Source organism: Zosterops lateralis (assembly GCF_965231275.1).
Source record: "Zosterops lateralis genome assembly, chromosome: 13".
Lineage (NCBI taxonomy): Eukaryota > Metazoa > Chordata > Aves > Passeriformes > Zosteropidae > Zosterops > Zosterops lateralis.
The window spans coordinates 9,110,722-9,131,920 of record NC_139773.1 but is presented as its reverse complement, the minus strand read 5'-3'; the positions used below and the strand labels follow the sequence as shown (position 1 = coordinate 9,131,920).

General features: G+C 37.1%; 1 long non-coding RNA gene across 1 annotated transcript in view; it reads right to left on the bottom strand.

Moving 5' to 3' along the window:
* Positions 1-2,959: 2,959 nt before the first annotated feature.
* Positions 2,960-21,199, bottom strand: part of LOC310914729 — a 42,368-nt gene continuing 24,128 nt past the window's right edge. Inside the window, exons 2-3 of the long non-coding RNA XR_014591082.1 lie at positions 5,728-5,919; positions 2,960-3,049 (exon numbers count right to left, since the gene is read on the bottom strand). This is a non-coding gene — a long non-coding RNA (uncharacterized lncRNA). The remainder of the gene's footprint in view (positions 3,050-5,727; positions 5,920-21,199) is intronic.

Genomic DNA, 21,199 nt, shown 5'->3' with positions numbered 1-21,199 from the left:
TTCAGAGTCCCACGTGGCCTATCATTAGTGGCAGACTGATTGTTTTCTACATTTCAGCAAAACACACTGGACTAATTATAATTTCACCAACACTGGAGTTGAAGAACACAGATTAATGATCAGCAATTAAAACATCAACAACATCGCAAACAATAATGCTTCATACTGTTAATTTCTATTGCCTGAAGTCACGCTATTTCTCTTTGGGCATGAAATACATAATGCAGTCATTACTTCCAACATGAATAAAATGCTATTGCATTACATGCTGAGATTCATATACTGTAGCTAATTTACAGCACCTAGACAGGAATGTGCACTTGGTGGATTGTGCATATGTAATAAGAAGCTAAATCAGAGTTAAGTTCGGGAACACCAGAAATCAGTCAGATTGCTCTATCCAAACATATGCAGCACCAAATCCAGATTTTAAACAACCATAAGCTGAATGTAAACAAAGTACATCAGACTAAAGTCTTTATCTTCAGAAGTTTTTCTGGCAGACCAATGCTGTCAGATTCAACTGACAGAGGTACAGCCTAGACTTTTGTGCTATTTTTTCTTAGAAACCTAACATCACTGTAATCCTTTCTGTCTGGTGCAGCATTCAATTTAATCAAGTTTCTAGCACAAAGCTCATCTGATGTCATTTCTCATTTCTGCACGGGGAAATCAATGGCTGCAGCTGCAAGTCACTGCAGTAGGTAACTGTGGTTTGCCCTTGCCCTTTGAGCATTTGCCTGCAGAGTCTGGAGGCTGTCACCCCGCAGTCAGCATGGCTTGTGGTAGCACAACTAGGGCAGGACTTAAAACAGCCCTTTTGTCAGCATATCTGCAAGGGCATCCCATTAGCTAAGGTACAAGTGATAGTGTGAACTCACTTGCTGTAACGCTGCTTCTGTTATGCTCAATATTCTCTGTTATCTTTTTCACCTACTGAAATTTATGTCAGGAGATGCATTCAGTAAACTGAAAAATAAACAAATGTACTATCTCTGTGTTGAATGTCAGCACCTTTATGTGATCTGAAACACTAAAAAGCAAGCTGAGGACAGCTTTGTTATGAAAGAATGGTAAGCTGAGGCAGACACAGAGGAGGAATGAAAGGAAACACATGAATCTCACATAATTTTCAGAATGGAAATATTCCATTCACTCAGATGCAGCCCTATTACGGTAATTGAAATGGATAATAAACCCAAAAAAGACATGCATTAATTAATGTTTGCTACTTTTAAAATTTTCCCTATATGATTCAAGAGGGTAAATCAAGATGTCAGCAGCTGATGTGTTCTTTACTAATTATTTTTCAAGGAACAGCTAAATCATCTGAAGGGTAGAGACTCCTGATGACTATGGAAGTGCTAGACTGATATGGAGTAAAACAGCCAGACAAGAGGAAATAGCATCACTAGTTATGTCCAAAACTGAAACAGGTGCAGAAGTGTGAATGGACATACAGATAAAGAATTCACCCATCAGCTCACAGGGATGATCTGCCTGGTATAGCAAATATCAGATCACTAGGGATGTCATGGGAGTGGAAGGGAAAGTCAGGTGTTTCATTTATCTGCAAAAACTTTCTGATTAATTTCTAACTTTAGCTGTTTCTTGTTCCTTTCTTAGGAGCTAGAATTAAAGCTGTTCATGAGCTGCCACTAATGAACAAAGATTCTGCCACCCTGACTATCTGCATCAATATCTCACAAGTGTCATTAAAACCAGCTGGTATATTTATGAACAAAAATGTTACATTGTAGAAAGCTTGGCAGAATTTTTCCCTAATACATTAGCAGCCCTGGAGGCATTGTCACAGAGCTGCCAGAAAAAGGTTTGGTTTCACTTCCCAAATCCAATTCCTGGGAGCAGCAGGGATTACAGTAAGAAAGGTCTTTAGTGATTGAAAGAGACTTTCCTTATGCCACTTAATGGGATGCCCTCCAGCCAAATGAACATACTCTGTGGGTTCTGAATCCAGCCAGGTTGAAATTCACGGTATTCCTTGCTATGATACAGAGAAGTAAGGATGCTTCCACCTGACACCTAACACATGGCATATGGGCAACTATTACAAGTGATAAACAGAATGTCTGTTACCATTTCTCAAACATAAGCATGGATGGCTGAAGGCCCAGTCTAAGAAAATTCCCCTTTTAGAGCCAAACAACAGGTGGAACAGAACTATCATCATTTCCTTATGATACTTTATGGGCATTGTCAGATTCTCAGACAATGGGGCTGATCTGCTCAGCTTCTCTGCTTGCAGACAAAGGAGTTGGGATATGGAATCTATATACATTTAAAAACAAAGAGCTACGATTCACAAGTAGCTTTGCCAGTTGGAGGATAACCAAAGACACAGTCAAAGAGCTATGCATGGGCTTCAGACACCAACTCAGGGAAACAGTTTAGTCTCTGTTGTAAAGCTTTTTCATTACCTTGTTCATTAACCTTTTCTTAAGTGTTACAATACTTATGACCTTCTCTTATGCAGTATGTTCATGCAGAATTATTTTTCATCATTCATGTTTCCAGGATGGTGGCACCCAGCTAAGATAATCTTCAAAATGGCAAACAAAGTGAGCCATTCTGGAGCTTAGTGTTGTCATGACAGCTTCAGACAACTTTGCTTCAAATGCTTATGTGTGAAGAGTCAGCCTTATATTAACCTTATATCCACCATCAGAGAAATTTTATATGACAGTAGATGTTCTTAAACATATTTTCTTCATTTTGCTTTTTTATAGGCCTTAAAATCTATACAAAGATCCTGGTAGAGGTGTTAAAGTCGCAGACATTATGGTGCTGATAATTCATTACTTCATTGTGCTGGCCTGCCCTGTCAAAACCAACACTTCCTCCCCGAACACAACTGTAAGAGACATCCAAATCCTACAGAAAACCCCAGACCATTCAGCAGTGCAACACTTACCAAAAACGCTTCTTCCTGCAGTGCTACAAATCATATCTGGTGATACTGGTCAGAAGAGCATAGGCAAGCTCCATCCACCACGGCAGCAGTGTTTTTTCCTCTAAATATTAACTTCTGCTATATGTAATTGGAAGAAATATCATTGTAAGAAACTATTTCAGATAAACTCTCTCAGGAGACCTGTGTTTGAAAGGTTTAGAAGTACCTCTACAGCTTGACCTGATATCAATGGCATCAGGAAATGCTCAGTTCCAGAGCTGGATATAATGGAGTCAAACAAGCCACTGACAACAGGTCCCCAGCACACGCCTCCCCCGACAGGCTCTGACTTCATTTTTTTTTTTTTTTTTGTCTTATGACAAAGCTAGACTCCAGCTCAACAAACCAACAAAATGAAATCACTTTCCATCGCATTATTCATTTAGGATGTAAACTTACTGTGGCAGGTATCACCAAAGGATGGCAGAAATAGAGAGGTGTTCTTACATGGATTTCAGCAGCAAATAATTAGGTATTTGCTCTCAGAATAATACAGTGAATCTTTCGAGAAATATGTAAGCAAAAAGGAGGTTTTATACAGCAGTTTCACAGTAAATCAAACACATCTTATCAAAATGTGACCTATTCAAACTGCAAGTGATGTAGCAAAGAAAGATCATCCCTTAGCTGAGTACATGTTAAGTTCAGCAAAACTGTCAAGCCCTTTAAGGCAAACAGCCCATTACAGACCATGAACGTTGTAAACTATTACCACTGCCAAGGTAATGTGGGATAATTTCTCCAGAACTGAAAAGCTGACATATTATCATTTGACTTTTCCTCAGAACTCTACAGACAGATCAGCTCTGCAGATAAGATGCTTAGCAGCAGGTAGATTTTTCTCTCTTCTCAGAACAGCTGACAGAAAAGAGGGGAAAGGCAAGTCTGTACAGGCTACAGCAGCCAGAAAAAATACAGCAACAAAATCTCTTAATAATTCCATAATTATATACTGTTCTATGGCACAGAGCTTGGAAAACCAACTGGAAGGTAAGCAGAAATCAGGACACTGATCTGTCAGGGGTAGAGAAATATTACAGCACTGACTCCCAGCAGTAGAATCCTCAATCCACAAGTTTACATGATTAAGCTGCAACCATTTAACTCACCAGGCGTTTGATCGATATCTCTGTCACACAAGAAAGGACACAAATTGCTTTGGGAAATGCTAATGGACATCCTAAGCTATAACTGCCTTCCAAAAGCATCTTCCTATGTTTATACATTAGGGGGATCTAAAGCAGGAACAGTGCTGCAGTTGCACAGGAGAGCATACACAGGAGATATGTTCTGTATTGTTATCTCTATCTTTTAATTATAATAGCTAACCATGAGGCAAAAAGGGTTTTCCAAACATATATGACTCTTAAAAAGCTGATACAAAAGCCAAGGTTCTTTAATAAAAAGGGCAGCAGATTATCCACTGTGCCTATCAGAACAGGTCTTTTGGTACTCGTAACACTGCAGAGTGTCAATGGCAGCTTTAGGATAATTACTGGTTTAGCCTAAGGTCCCAAATACATAATCATTTTATAACAGATGCAAATAGATTGTAAAACCCAAACATATATCCCATAGGAAACAAATAAAAGACAAGCACCTAATGGAAAATAAATATCCCTTTAGACCTTCGGATCACAGTTGTGATACAAAATACTGCAAGAAATCAACTAATCTGGCACTTTCTACTCTCAGTGACTTTCTCACATATTATCACACCTTACTGAGCTCTCACTGATTTGATATCACAGCAGCCCTGATGAAAAATGGTTAAAGAGAACATAGAGAGTTGACTGTGTTCAAGAGGCTGAAAACAGATGTTTTGTCCCTCTGGAGTTTTAAAATAAATAGAAGTTTAAAAGAACATACAGCACAAAGTTGGTTTAAATCACCTACTGAGTACAAGGTCACAGGCCACTTCTTTTCAAACTGAAATGCAGGGATCTGTACTATGAGTACGGATAACAGTTCTAGAAAAGCAGGGAAACGTTTTTTAGAACTTTTATTATAAGCATTATACTTGCTCCTCATATGCCAATCAGCAAAAAGCAAAATCATGTTTAGCTGCTGGAACTTGAGCTCATATCATAAAGATTCATTGGTCTAGCTGTAAAATTAAGCCTCAGTCAGGCTTTAACCAATTTTGGTAAAAACATCATTAATGGTCCAGTGATATGACTGAAAAAGTGTGGCCCAGCAAAAAAAAAAAAAAAAAAAAAAAAAAAAGAAGGAAATATCAAAACAATGCTGAACTGATTCCTAACATTTCTTAAGAGAAAATACATTTTAAATGCATCATTTTTTCCAAAGGAAACTTTTCATGCTTTTATTTCTTTACAGATTTGACCATCACAAAAAAAGTTGAATTTCTTTTTATTTAAATTTAAAAAACCCTCCAAAAATCCTGCATAATATTTTTCTCAGCCATGTGTTTCACATCTGCTTTTCAGTATTGCCAAACAACAAAGAATTTCACATTTCACACTGTTTGTTTCCTTCTTAATTATGATATTTAAATGCCATATTACTCCTAAAATACTGATAGCCACAAAAATGCCAAAGGATACTGCATCAAGGTGCAATTCCATTAAGCCTCACTTTGAACTTACTAGGATATACTCTGGCTGAATTTTACACAGATCAAGTTGGTTTTGAGATTCAGATTCAACACTTATGAAAATAGCTTTGTTAAAAAATACACTATTCGGAGATTTTTCTGCCCAAAGGAGCCCCTTTAACCTTCAAGCTGTACTTACTGTAGGAGTTCATGTCAGCCTTGAGTAGTCCCAGCTCTCTCTGCTCACACAGTATTGTTTATGTTCATTGATATTCGTTCTCCATACCTTGGAATTTTTCCCCAACTGAACTCTGCCTCTGGAGGGTACTGATTCATCCATTTACTGATAACCCATATGTTCTTTTTGGATTTCTATAAGAGATGGCAAATACTGCAAAAGGAAAAAAAGTAAAATAAAGGATTTGAAATTTTAAAAACATTTCAACTTTTAAAAATCTACTTCTTATTTTGTATTTTCCTTAAATGAGTATTCATTTCATTGAGTTTCATCAGCATGAAAGAACACAGAAAGTGAATTCTTAATTTCCTTCTTTCAGGTATTCATATCAGCCACTAGACAGATTAGACACCCAGGGATAATGAGGATAATAAGTTTATGAGTAAGAACTGAATAAAAAGCATGCATCCTCATGCTTCAAAGCATTACAAAAATAAATCTAGAACTGATATCCCTTTGCTCTATAAATAGCATTTGATGGAGATTAAAGAGAAACTTTTCATTCCCATATTAGTTCCATAATTGCCTGATGGTACTACATTCTGAAGCAATTTTGTCAGAGAGACAATAGACACATAGAGACTTTGCTAAAGAGAAAATTAATTTGCATCACTTATTCCATGGTAACTGTGCATGTTTTCAGCTCATAACCAGGTGAAGGTGCTTATCACTCAGTAAAAAAAAATGGAATTTATCTTGTTTGGTGTCTCAGGGTAGGACATGCAGAGGAATGCTTCCCATGTCTCAAACTGACAATGTTCTCAGAGGGCCTTGCCCACGAGCTTATACCCCACGTTAAAAGGTCTTCCCATCCTGCACAAACCAGCAGCTCAGACTTCTGTGGCAATCTGAAAACTCCTGCTTCAGAGCAGTAAGGGAGTGCCTGTCCTCAGCTCAAAAAAAACCTTTATCAGAGGAAGTTGCAGGTCTTAGAGTATATTATACTAAGAAAAAGTTACAATTCATGGAGCAATTTATTCACTGTCATTTATCAGCAGTAACCAATAATAGATGTCTGCAAACTCGCAAATGGCTCCATCTCAGCACGCTTTTCAGGCCATTGTTTAGAATATCATGGCATTTAAGCAAAATGTTACGAGGTGACATCTCGGGATGTTACTTGATATTTCATACGGATGGATAAACTCCCTTCCCCCTGCCCATCAGCTGGCAGTTCCAATCCAAAGAAGTTATGAGTCCAGAACGAAATACTCAATATGCAGAAGCAGGTCCCAATGGAAGCAGGGGGGATGCTACAAACTTTAAATGCTCCTTTTTCCACTGCCAGCCATGGGAAGCCATCAATTTACATGACATTTTATCTTCCAGGCATGTACTTGATTCTAATGTAAATTATATTTTAAAAAAATATCCATTGCCCGTACAACATTCCAAAAATAGTTGTTGTGAATAATGAACTTTTTTCCCAGATATTTCCATTTAGTGCTTTTGAAACAGTGAATGATGCAATAAATGTTTTTAGTACAAGTTATTGCAAATAAATGATAGAAATATTTTGTGTCTTTTCTTGAGGGGTAATTCACATAGCCATCACAGGTGTTACTACTCAGAAAAAAATACCCACAGTATAAGCAAGACAGCACTGGGTGATGGAGGTTCCTGAATCATACCACGCTTTCCCAGGAGATCTGGAAATTGTCATCACAGCCATTTGCTATTAAAGATCAAAAATGTAATAATGAAAGCTGAAGCATTTTCACTGTTGGTGTCATCATGACATTAAATTATATGATGGACTGCCTCAAAATGATAAACTTTAAATTATGAAAAAGTTTACGATGCATAAACTCTCCATCCTCTGTTAACATCTTTTACCAGTTCCAACTTCTTCCACATACAGTAAACGTCACCAAATACCCTCATCCTTTTAGAAAACCACACTATAAAGTTGAAAAAAATTATAATAAACAAAGCGACATTTTCAGTCTATATCTTCCATTTATAATGCTGTTAGGGTACATTTTGATAATAGGAAAACCCAGTATGCAGACAGGACAAAGCAGATCCTCTCATGGGGTAACAACTAATAAAGCAGAGGTAAAAGCTTTTAGTAATAATTCTGGAGGACATAACACTTCATTTAGGTACATAGGGAGTACAGAACAGACAAAGTTAGTGCATTGTCTTCAATATACAAACCAATCAAAAAGCTCAATGATATGGGCCCTGTGGGGAGCTCAGCCAGCCTCCACATCCTCTCATTCCTCCATGTCTCAGTTACACATTGTGTCAATCAGTGCGAGGTGATCTGGCCTTCCTTAGGTGGCTCTACACAAACAGAATTATTACCAAACTCAATCACTGTCAGCCGTGCCTAAGCACAAGGCAGTGTCTGGGAACAGATGCCCATATACCCCACTGCCAAATCTTCAATCTGCACTTTTTACATGAAGGATTTTTCAGTCCTTCTTGTGCCTCCAAATTCTTTGTGCTTTCTCCGGCTTTCTTGCTGTTTCAAGTCCAGGGAAAGACAAATAAGGTTATCTAGGAAAAAAATCAAAACTTTATAACGGTGAATTGGAAACTTATTGTATTTAATATCTTTCCATAAAAGTGTTTCAGATACTTCACACAGGTAGTGGAGCATTGACTGTTTTGCATAGCCACACGTGGAACAGCACATGCCACACCAGCTTGCTCTCAGTTATGTTCATTACAGTAGAATCAAACATGCTAATTTAAACATGTATACATATATATTTTCAATGCAACTGTATCTAGGAGTGATTTAAGTGTTCCTAGCATGAAAAAAGCAATTCTGAACAAAGGTGCTATAAACAAACCTAAAATTCAGATTAAAAGATCTTCTCCAGTATAACCTTTAGCACTTTCTAAAATAACTGATAAATAATGGGAGTCATTTGGCTTTTAATGAAATATAGACAACAGGAAAAAATCTATCTTGAAAGAGTCTGCGGAAAATGCAGTTCTTGGATATATATCACAGCGTTCCACATCAATTTTGCTGGCTTGCAAATGTAAACAGTTTTGAATAAAGCTTGGCAATCTGATAATCAAGTTGAGCTCCTCCTACATAATAATATTTTTTTACTTGAAAAGACTCTGATAACAAAGTTTCCTCTGCTGGGTTTCAAATGGAACTGTGAGAGTCAGACTTGACTGTCAATTGTTTTCATGTCTGTGCTTGCTTACTGAAAGATGAAGACAATAACAAGTTTTAAGGAACAGGCACTAAAAGTAGAAGAATTAAGAAATAAACACCTGCAGAGAAAAACAGAGACAACTTTCCCTTACAGAATACAATTCAATTAAGGTTGACACAGTGCCCCTAGTAAAGACCCTGTTCTCAATCACTTGCACCACTGAGAAAGCTGTAATCATCTGGGTGATGTCTCTCCCTTAGCCTGAATTTCCTGGAAAATTTCAGTCAAAATACCACAGCCATCCCTGAGAAAAAGGCAACGGGAAATTGCATTTGCTTAGAATGTTAAAAGATTCTGAAGACCTTTCTTTAAAAAGTCCCATGCTTTAGAATAAGGACTTGCAAGTTGGCAGAGATCTTGTGCCTTTTGCTCTCTCAATGAAAAGCCACTCAAAAATGTCCAACTTCAAGCCCTGTGGTCTGTGCACAGCCAGTACTTCCTGGACTTGTATTTCCCAACCTTTCTGTCTGCACTGGACGTGCTCCAGGGGCCTGAGAAGGTCTTTCTCTGCAATTACAGCTCAGTGCCAAATCTGAGTCGAACAATCTGAACTAAGGCAAGAGGTCTTTGCTGCTATTTCAATACTTTCCTTACTAAGTCCAAGCAACATGCAAGAGGCAGCTCTCAAATATCCAGGGAGAGCACTAACCCTTCAGGGAACAGACTGGGAAGGAGAGGCGCTTGAGGAATGAAAAAGAAACTGGGTAAGTGTAGGGAAAGGACAGATTGAGACCCAGAAAACGGGCCAGAAGAAAGAAGAAGGAGAACACATGGTGAGCAAGCAGACTGCTGGGCAGAGAGACTAGAGTAAAATCCAGAAGACAAAATTCTGTTGAGAAACAACTCCCAGCTAGAAGAGATATCTGGGAATGAGGCTGAAGAAGTAAGAGACACAGAAACTGTGTCTCCTACAATACCCTCCAGCCCCCACCAAAACATCCTGCAACTTTATATCATTATAGAATGCTAAAGCTTTTGTTCTAAGGTGGGTTTTTTTCTTCCTTTCTCTAACTTCCGATCATATTCATTATTTATATGATCTTACTACTTTCCTCTGAGGCAAATAGCATTTGTATTTTTGGCTTAGCTCTTAAGGGTATATCTATTTGAATATTTTCAAAAGTCTTTTACAGTTTCCTGATTTTTTTTAACTATTTTTTTAAATAAAAATACAACATCAAATCAAAAAACAAGCTTTCAATAAAAATTTTGACTTCTGTGAGTGTATATGAACTCAGCTCAAAGGAACTTCCAGGAACACACCAAAATAACCTTTTTTGTTTTCTCCTTTATAGATCACCATTAAGTTTACAGTAAATCTATTTAGCCCAAATGCAGTGTTTGAACTGCTTTGGGAGAGAAAATGCAACTGCTTCTGCAGAGCCATTAGATACAGAGAAGTTCTTTGCAAAACACTCCAACATTTCCATTCTTTTTTTATGATTCCTTACGCATCATAGCAGAAATTCTTCCTGAATTTTTATTTTCTAGTTCGGTTATAACTAAAACAACTCCCAGATTAACAGTATCTGACCCACCTAAGACAAATCCCACCAAATCTGGTCTGTAATATTAAAGTACTCTGATAAAAAATAGACATTAAAAGTAATGAGGAGTGTTGCAGGTAGCTTGAATAGATTTTGTTCAACATTGAACAAAAATCCCAGTACAAAATTAGCTGCAGAACCGTCATTACCAATTCCCAAGACAAGAATAACTCTATGTCCAGGAATGGCTCACATGTCAAATGTTCTCAGCTTAATCAACGAGATTTCCTTTAGGATTATTAGAATAAAATATTCCAATCAGGAAATGCTCTTCAAACTATTAAAAAAAAAAAGGCACAAAGCTTTCTCAAATATTTTTCATTCCATCCATTGCTTCTGGCAGTCATCAGAAGAGCTGACAGCTGCATTTCAATGTTCAGATTTCAATATTGCCTTTGATAGATGTTGTTCTTTGTATATATCTGGATTATTTTTGAGCCTTATTCTTCAAAAAGTCCCTGCACAGTTGGATTTAGTTTTCACTGTCAGCAGCCCGAACAAGATGATCACTTAATGTGAAAAGACCCATGAAGCAGCAAGAGAGAAGGACATGTAACAGTGTCAGATTCTGCAAGATTGTTCTGTATTACTTAAGTTCCTGTGAATGAATCACAGTCTGGAAAACTTAATTTTGGAACTCAGTACTAAGTTTTGGAAGACAGTTTGTAATTGAAAAGTTCATTTCTAATGAAAGTATGAGGTGATGAAAGGTTGGACTAGCAGACTAGATCATTTGAGTCTTTATTAATAATATGAGTTCATTTTAATTCAGTGAAGCACATAATTGGCATCAAGCTTTTCAAGATCAGCACTCTTTCCTGTGACTTGAATCTGTAATATTTTAAGACATTTTTAATGTTATGGGAGATGTTTTTATTATTTGCATTTTTAAATTAGGTTACTGTTAGATAGTTCAGACTAATTATAAGCTTGTTGATTTTATTGAGCCCAATGATATCCAGTGGCTAGTGAGAAATCTTTATAAGCCAAACTCCAATTCCTTGCAATGACTCTGCAGTCATCTTGCACTGTGGGGCAGAGATGAACAGGTCCCCCTGAGATTACTCCACCTTGAACAACCAGAAAAGTGCAATGGGGTCAATTACTGTTTCAGTTTACCTCACAGCTGCTGCATATTAATCAGTTTACCAGAAGCTCTTAAAGTGCTTTAACAACATTTACTTCAATGCCATTATCTTTGTAATTCCAGGCATTCTCAATACAGGACAATGAGATTCAGAAATAAACATTCACAGAATGCAATAGAAATGCTCTTGGCCATTTAGACTGAAATCACCACTCTGAAAAGTAGAGAAACTTTCTGACATTTGCCCTGCTGATATCATGCATTTTATTGAGGTATTTGTCTACAGGAAAGTTATGCTTAAAAAAAATCCCCCTATAATAAAAATCACTCAGTCACATCAGAAATGCCCATTCTATTGGATATGAATTTTAATCAATGAGATCCTCAGTACTTTTGCACTCCTAATGTTAGCAATGTCAGGATTCTCTGAATAACTCAGAGGTTTTTTTCCAAATCCATAGTCTAATTTTTAGTTCAACTTTCCAAAAGAACCTGTGATTTACAAGTCTAAATTATATAATATTAGTCTTTGAGGTATAACAAACTTAGGCCCAAAATGACTGACAACTGAGAATCTTCAGCTAAGTGATTGCCAATGAAATTTTAAACAATGGAGATATATTTCTTTTATCTACTTAAAGGAGTCAACTCTGAAAGAACTTGCAGAAAAAATACCATACTGTTTTCTGCCACCCTTTTGAAAATACGATTTTAAAAGGATGACCTTGTGTTTTCCTTCCAATGAATTAAAAAGCACCGTTAAAGGTTTTCTATTAAACTGTTTTATTTGATGAGTTTGGTCTGAACTGTCTTTTCTCTTGCTCTGCCAGCAGCTGTCATCATACTTCATGGCACTTCTTTGGAGAACGTCTGAAGACCAGAACTCTGTAAAAAAGAACAAACTAACTTTGCAGACAGTGTATTCCACATTAGAAGCAAATGGATGTCTGCTGAGGGCAACACTCTCCACTGTGACAGTCAAAGCTTTGAAGCTTGGTCAAACTTCCAGGACACTGCTTTGAGTTGATGACAGCACAAGCTGCACTCTGGCAGGAGCAGATGAGGGACAGGATGCACTGTCACCAATTATCTGAGTTTTTGACTGCTACAGATCCAGCTTTGCTTCTTTGTACAAGAATCCCAGCCCCACCAGTACTGTTCAATACACGTTCATCTATTTTGTAAAAGCCTCTAGAAAAGCCCTTCAATCCTCCATTTCAAAACCTCCCAGAACTTCAGCAGACCCCTGGGTGGCTGTGAAACACAGAGCACTTATGAAGCACTCTCAGCCAATGCCACCTCCAAGGGCACAATGACAAAGGGACCAGTTCTGGTTGCCCACCAGTTCATGAGCAGTGAAAGGTGGGAAGTTGTTCTCAGAGTCCCAAGCAGGACAGGACACACAGACACGAAGTCCATCAGTCTTCATGGGATGGGAAGCTTTGTTTGAAGGAACATGCAACATCACTGATGCAGTAATTTTTTGATAAGTTCACTCTCACCTGTCCCTGCACAGTAAGGACAGTGACACACAGAATGAAGTCATTGCTCTATCAACCACATTTGGTTCAAACCAGGGCCCTGTGTCACTCAAGCTCAAAAACACTGCTAGTGAAGTTAGTCCTGCTCAGGCAGAGGAATACACTAAGGTCAAACAGATCAGCATAGCTGGAGACCATGCAAAAATAACCTGTATTATGTATTTCCTTAAAAAAAATAGTTATATTATGTAAAAAAAGAGACAGAGCAATACAGTATATAGAAACATAATAACAACTGGAAAGACAACTATTAATTTCTTTAAAGAGGAAGGAATGGTCTAAGAAGTATGGTGAGGAAATTTGTTCTCATTTTAAATACCTCACCAAGATAAGGTGTCTACCCTTGGTAAGTTATCTGGCCTGTTCACCATTAATAGCCTCATTATTAATTCTCTTATATTTATGTCATTTAAACACTGAAAGCTATAATCAAGGTTATACTTTAATACTAAATAAGCAATTAGCAGTCAGACACTAATATCAAGCTGACATTTCATAGGGATTTTCAGATCCTCTGGGCCCAAAGTTCAGCCTGTATATCCATTAAATCTGTGTATTATTTTTTAAATAGCACAATCTTTCCTGCCTAGTTTGGTGATGTAAAACCACAATTTTAAAAGACTAAATATATCATCTGCAGAGGATTGTCCCCATCTCCTGACAGGAACACCACATGTCAGATTCACCAGAACTCGTTTCAAAGGACCCTTTCTAATTAAACCAGATTAGGCAGTGTCTTGATGGTGGTAGCCAATTATGCATGAACACACACCTGCATGAATGGTAGCAATGTACAGTTCTCCGTGTTAATTCAAACTACAAAGTATCCAAAAACGTTTTTGTTAGAACAAGTGAGAGTGAAACAGGACAGAAACCTCTCTATTTTTGTATCTGGAAAGACTACCACCTTCCACATGGCTCCGTGGAGAGAGGGACATTCCAGCAGCATGGAACGATAGGTTTTTCTTTTGTTAACAAAATAAGATGCTTTAACAAACAAAACCAGCATTACATAATTCTACTGCAGCAGTTCTACAGTAACATGCCAATAATATGTCAGGAACACAACTTACAGGTATTGTAAGCACAACATTATATTCCAATTTTGCCTTAGAACATACAAAAAAAAATTTAAAAGCCAGAGCACAAGCACTTCAATGTTACAGAGCTGTAGTGGAACTGTAGTCATTTCTGAGGTCATGGGATGTCAATCTTTCAGAAAGTCACACAATGAAATAATAAATCTTAATGTGATTGCCCTATAACTAATGGTCTAGACACGAAAGGGTCCATCATGTATTTACTGACCCCTTCCTTTTCCTGTGTGACCAAATACTGCACAGTAAACATGAACCACATTGTGCTCTATCCAAAACCTGAGGGTAACATGAAGACACAAAAATGAGAATGATATCTTAGAGCAGTTGACAGCCCTTAGACCCATTTTCCCACAGGAAATAGCTCCAATATTTCTGCCCTGGCACTGGGTTATTTGATGGAGATAATACCATATACCTTTTCAAGCATGGGATTTAGCCACAGGTCTTATGCAGCTAAATCTTGTTCATGCAATGCCTGGAAGATTTGAATGGGAATGATTAATTATTACCTTTTAGCACTTTTTTTGCATAAAGAATTTAGAGTTTTGGAACGGTCCTTCAGGAAATTACCCCTTAACACTTGTTCTTCAGTACTTTATAATAAAAAGTTCATCACAATAATTTTTCGAAGATGAAAGTTTTTGGATTTTTTTTTCTTTTATTCTGCTTTTCTGAACATTCTTTGTCTAATGCCTTTATTTTATTTTTTTCCCTTATGGGTTGAAGTGATCATCACCTTTTCCAAATTCTGTAGTACTGATTGTAATTAACAATCACAGCCTGAGCTAAATTATTTACTTGCTGGGCATCTGGCATTTCCCCTGCAATCAGTGACTAAAGGTGACATTGACCCACTGGAAAAATCTAGAAAAAATCTGAGATATCATTCAATTTTTTAATTTTTATGGATGTTCAGAAATTACATCATTAATCTGGTAGACAGTAGGTCGTTCTTGGTAAACTAATAAAACACTCATTTTCTTTGTCTTCCCCCAACAAGGTCATAAGCAATGTCACATTAGATCTAAGACTCTTCCCCTGCCTGTGGTTACGTAGTGGTACTATGATGAAATTTAAATAAACTAACAATCTTCCTTTATGTGGGCAGTTTTTCTGCAGGACATTCCAAAACCCTCATTAAATAATTATATAATTATCTAAGAAATCCACTCACAAGGCCAAAGAACTATGCCCCAAATTATACAGCAGCTTGCTCTAGGTAGTGTTTATAAAAATAACATTTAGTTTTGAAAGAAAGATAAACAACTAGCATGATCTCAGAAGAGCTTTGAGCTGAGGGAAGAAACCAAGACCATGGAATGCAGAAACTAGATTCATAAACTGAATGGCTTTCCAAATATATAGAGCTTCTAACGTTTTTTGTCCTTAGCTCTACACTGGAATATTTCCAAATATTCTGAATATTTGTATCCACACCACCATGAGTAAATAAAAGAGGAGGGAAGGAGAGAGGGTATGAGCATAAAATCTTGATCTCTCCACTTAACATTCTGGTTGGTTACAGGGGTGCAAGGGAATACCATCAGCATATGCCACAAAGGTAAAAACCAGTAACAGTTGCAGGTGCCTTATGTGATAACTGCTGATCACTCAAACTTTGGATACTGCCTCTCATACAGTGGGGTACATTTCCACTATACATGTGATTCTTAGCTGAGTTCATTCAATAAATCTGTGTCCTCAATTCTTGACACCCACACATTCTGCTTTCTCCCTTTTCCTCTGAATTGCCTTCATTCCTTCAGCACAGATTGAATGACTGATTAATTGTAACAATTTTAGCATTGCCTTTGTTGCTCACATTAGAGATGTCATTCATTTGTGTGAGAAAGCAGAGATAAGCGGTGCTTAGTTCGCCTTTCTGCCCTTGTATAGGGCCTAAAAAGGAGGAAGCTCAAAGTGTCTTCAGGGTAATTATGCTGATATTTGTTACTGTGGGTAGCTCTGAGTGCCTTGAGGTGGAAGCATCTTGTTACCGCAGCATGACCACCGACAGAAACATTCAAAATGCATGTCTTGCAGATAAAAATAAGCAGAGAATTTCCAGAAAGAACAGTTGGCAATTTTATGATAACTGGGAAATCGAACATGTTTATGCTCCGATGGCAAAATATCTTACTTCCTGCCTATAAACAAGGGCCAGCCTCGTGGTGTTACTGTGCAGAAAGGAAGGGGGGAAGAAAAGGCTTTGCAATATTTCTGTTATCATCCTGTATCCTGCCCCTTGTCCCTGGCTCTGCTACATTAGCCTGTGGTTATGAATGAACAATTATAAAGATAAGATGTTTAGCAGCTTCTATTTTGCATTTTGTGTGACTTTAGTGAGGGTACATTTGTTGTAATTACATCTTGCATTTTAGTAGCACACATTCTTATCAGGCACTTTTGTCACCTGTGAGCAGAGTGTATGATCTCCATGAGCACTTGTCTGCTCTGTACTCAGACTGAACAGGGATGAATGCAACAGAAAACCTTACACAGAGCAGGAAGACCAAAGATTTTTTTAAGCCTACCATGACTCAACCACAGAGAGAACCTGGCTGATTTTATTCCCCTGTACCACCCAGTTGTGTCCAGACCCAGGACCAAAAGCTAAGACATTCAGATTTGCAGTCCTGTCAGCTGACACTGTGAAGTACTGACAGATGCCCCAGAAGACTCTCAATGTCACGGCCCTTGAAACTTCTCTACCTTTTGCATTATCACTCTGCTTGCCAGTCAGGAATTCAGAAATTATGCTTTGCTTCCTTTGCATCTAATTTACATCTCAGGGCTGTCATTTTAACACAAAAATGAACCATCAAGGAAGAAAAAGAATAACTGCAAGAACATGAATAAAGGATACACTATTATTAAGATAACTATTTTTAAATAGACAAAAATTCTTGTAAGGCTTTGATGAAACCCCCTTACAAACTACCACCTTTAAAAACAACTTTCTGACCCTATACTGATTGTAGGAAGGAAGACTGAAAACCACCAGGAAACAATTGTGCAGTGTGAAATTCAGTGTGTAATGAGGGGTGCAGGTTCCCTCACCCTAGGCATGCTTTGGTCAAGCTCATCAGGCAGTGCTGCCACGGCTGAAGTACCATTGTGATTTTGAGAGCAAAGAACAATTCTGTTCACAGAAGCAACATCAAAGTGAAACATGCTTTGAAAACATAGAACACTGAATCACGCTGCCTTTTAATGACTTTTACATCTTATGAGGATGGGGTAGAAATCTCTTACATTCTTTTCTATCTGCATTTCTTTGATGCCTTGAAAGACCCACTGCATTTCTTCCACTCTTCTCCATCAAACTCTTCTCAGGCACACACAGTGGAGCAGCACACCAAGCCCAGCAATCAGACATGGGAACATTCCTCCTATTTAACTTCCCCAGTGCTGTTTAAAACCAGAATAAGTACTGGTTTTGGAAATTGCCAGGGAGGATTCCACAATGTCTTTAGAAAAAAAAAATGAGATTATTTGAGCCTGCATATAAATATTTGAAGAGTGGAATTGTATCAGGAAAAGATACACAAGTAGATCCTAGCATCAGAAGGGAAAGAGTGTAAACATTTTTAATGCAGCAGATGAGATGTTAGATCACAAACCTAACATTCAGTTAGTCAAATTCTCATTTGGTGAGAACTGACTTCCCAGTCTGAACAGTTATGTCAGTCAAGGATGATGTTCATTTCCAACCGCACTGCCTTGTAAAATTTAGGGCCTGATTCATTAATATTCAAGGCACCTTGCAAAGGCCATCTTTTCTGTGAGCTTTTGTGGCAGAGATAGATTGATACATCCCAGTGGGTTTGTGATTCACAGTTGTAAGGTGGATTTGTTTTGGCATTAGCATAGTCAATGACTAAATAAATTTCATCTATTAAATAAATTCTCTATCAAGTGCTACATTGTGAATAATATGAGGTGGCTAATAGCTGCAAAAATGTCAGAAAACAATCAGAATCTATGTCAAATATTACAAAAGCTACACAGAATGCACATTCCTTCTCTCTCTGACATGGGTGATTCTATTCTTTTTCTATCTTTTCAGTCTTCTTCCTTCAAGTTCCAACTTATTTCACACTGCTACAATATCTAAAGTCATGCAATATACAACACATCATTTTATTATAGTTACTTGTTCACAAGATACAACCTAAAGAAGAAGAATTTTCTTTCCCTAGAATGCCTTTAACATCAGATTGTGTCATGCATTCAGGGGTTAAGGAAGGCATTTTAAAGACTTTATAATTTTAGAGCAATGTTAGTAGGCAGCAAAGTCTGTTAACAGTGTTAATGAATTCCCATCTCAGCAAGAAAGGAGCTAACTACTCTTTCATTTCAGATTATGATTATCATGGGCTTCAGGCAACCACTTTGTTCATGGAAACAAATACCTATTTGCAAAAGCATTTAGAATAAGATTGCATTTAACTGTGTATGGCTTTGGTTCTTGATCAATTTTACTTTAGGAAAGAAAAAGAGAAGGGGCAAATTCTCTGGATTTAAATTAGTTTTATCATTTAATTTCAATAAAATAAAAAATTAAAAGCTGTAGGCCATCATGGCAGATTAAAAAAAGTACAAACAATCACCATATCATCAATTCAAATCTACTAAAGGACAGTTTGATACTATTGAGCAATCTCAATCCTCCAGTCTTTTCCAAACATCAGAATAATGTCTCCTGTTCCCCTACCAGGCCCAACACAAAGTTTTTTATTAACTGCAAGGACTGAAGTGAGGGTGTCCACCAGCTGACCAGGTTATTACATGGCCAAATGTGGCAGCCCAAGCTGTGGGACATGAGCAAGCTGAAATGAGTCACTCAGAGCTGAAGGTCCCCAGGCCTCCCAGCTGTCTCACCAACATGTAGGGCTGTCCACAACATCAAACAGGAAGGTTTGATTCAGTCAGCAGATCATCATCAGGTCGCCACACATGAATTTAAGATGCTAGATTTTAGATTCTTACATGGTTATGAAGCTGAAGGAAATTGGAGATTTATACAACTTAAAATACATGATAACACAATAAAACCAACAGTTTGAGACTTACAGATCACCATTAAGGTCATTTAAGCATAGCTTTAGCATTCTGTGAACAGGTTGTAGGTTTTTCTTACCCTGGACACCCTTCAAAATAAATAGAAATCTAGTTAAAAGTCAGTGGAGTTTAGCAATTCATTTCATTGTAAAGTAAACGTTTGAGAGTAGGTCAGATGGAACATTCCTTTAGTGTATCTATAAACACAGAAACTGATCAGATTTGAAGAATTTATCTGGAATGTGAAGATTTGTATTAAAGATTTTTGAACAAGGCAGAAATAACATGGTTATTATAATAATAGTAATAACCAGAGCCTGTAAATGATCATCCTAATTGAAAACTACAGGGTACTCTGACCAGAGACCTGCCATTTCCCTCTGCTTCTCACCAACACTTGCGCTGTGCCTTTAAGGCACTCTTCTGAAAACAACTTAGATTCTTACTATAAACCTTACTTTAAAACAAACAACATTTTTACAGTGATTTTTGAAACATTAAAAATTAATCATCTAAATATCAAGAAGAGACTTATTGTTACACGATTTTTTCGAGCCACAGGAAGGGAAGTCTGATTTTAGCAGTCCCAGTGTTCTTAACAGTTGAAAAATGGAGATGTAAAGTTAAGTAAATTTCCACAGCATTCATTTTACTGGACAAAAGCTGTCTTAACAAAAAACCCCTGTATTTATTGAAATACAAATGGATCATCATCATAAGCATTTACTTTCATTTTTCTACTCCTTGGCCCAAAATAAACATTAAAGAATGCCCCAAAAAATATCAAAGCAAACAAAAACAACAAAAGACCCACACCAAACAAAACCAACCATGCAAAACCCCCTCACCTGACAGCTTTTCAACTTATTTTGTCACAAATTCATGCTCAAAGTGGTAAGATTAAGAAGTATTGGATATGATATCATCTGAACTCACTTTTCATATAGCAATATTTTAGGGCATTTCTAGCTTCAAATACAAAAATTATTGTCCTTCTTTTATATGCCCCCTACAACATACAGCGTAAAGATGAGAATCAAGTATTGAATTAGGAAAAATATCCAAAGATATCAAGAACTAGAAAATGAGAGTGATGAAGCAGAAATTCAAAATTACATTAATAGAATTCCACTCCTAAGAAAAAAGTTACATTTTTTCCTACACTTCACAACAGTCTTCCATCACCAAAATTCTGGATTTACAGATGATATTTTGCCATTTATCAGTATGAAACGTTATGCAATCTAAGCACGTAAGCACTTCTTGGTAAATATCAGTCTTATTTTATGAGTTGCCTAGAAAACGCTTGGATATGTCATAAATAAATCACATTTTTATTAATAAATTATTATGGCAATAAATAAGTAATGTTTCAAATTACCCACTAGCAAAGCACAGATACTGAGCAATTTGCTTATTTTAAATTCAGATTTCCTAATTCACTCCTTATTCCATGCTGCCACAATAGCATTATACAGTTCTTATCTGCAATTTTTCAAACTCTAAAGATAATGTTAACTTTAACTGTCTTTCAAATTGACTGGATTATGAATTTATGGAATGAAAATGTTTATGCAATGATCAACAAGGAAACAACAAAAAAAGATCCCAAACTACACACAAAGATAAATCCAATGACACTGAAATTGAAATTCTAAACAATATGTACCAAAAGTCAGTAGCTGTACCCAATACCAGTGTACTATACCCAAGTACTAGAAATGAAACATTTTTAATTAGAAGTGGGGGCATATCACCTGAATCAACAAAATGGAAAAAATATGATGAAAGTTTTGAATTATTAAGATGAACATGTTTTTTTCCAATCAGGTATTTACTACATATTCCTTGTGTGGCATTATTTTGACAGACTCATACTTACAGTTCTCTTTTAATACTCTAGAAAGGC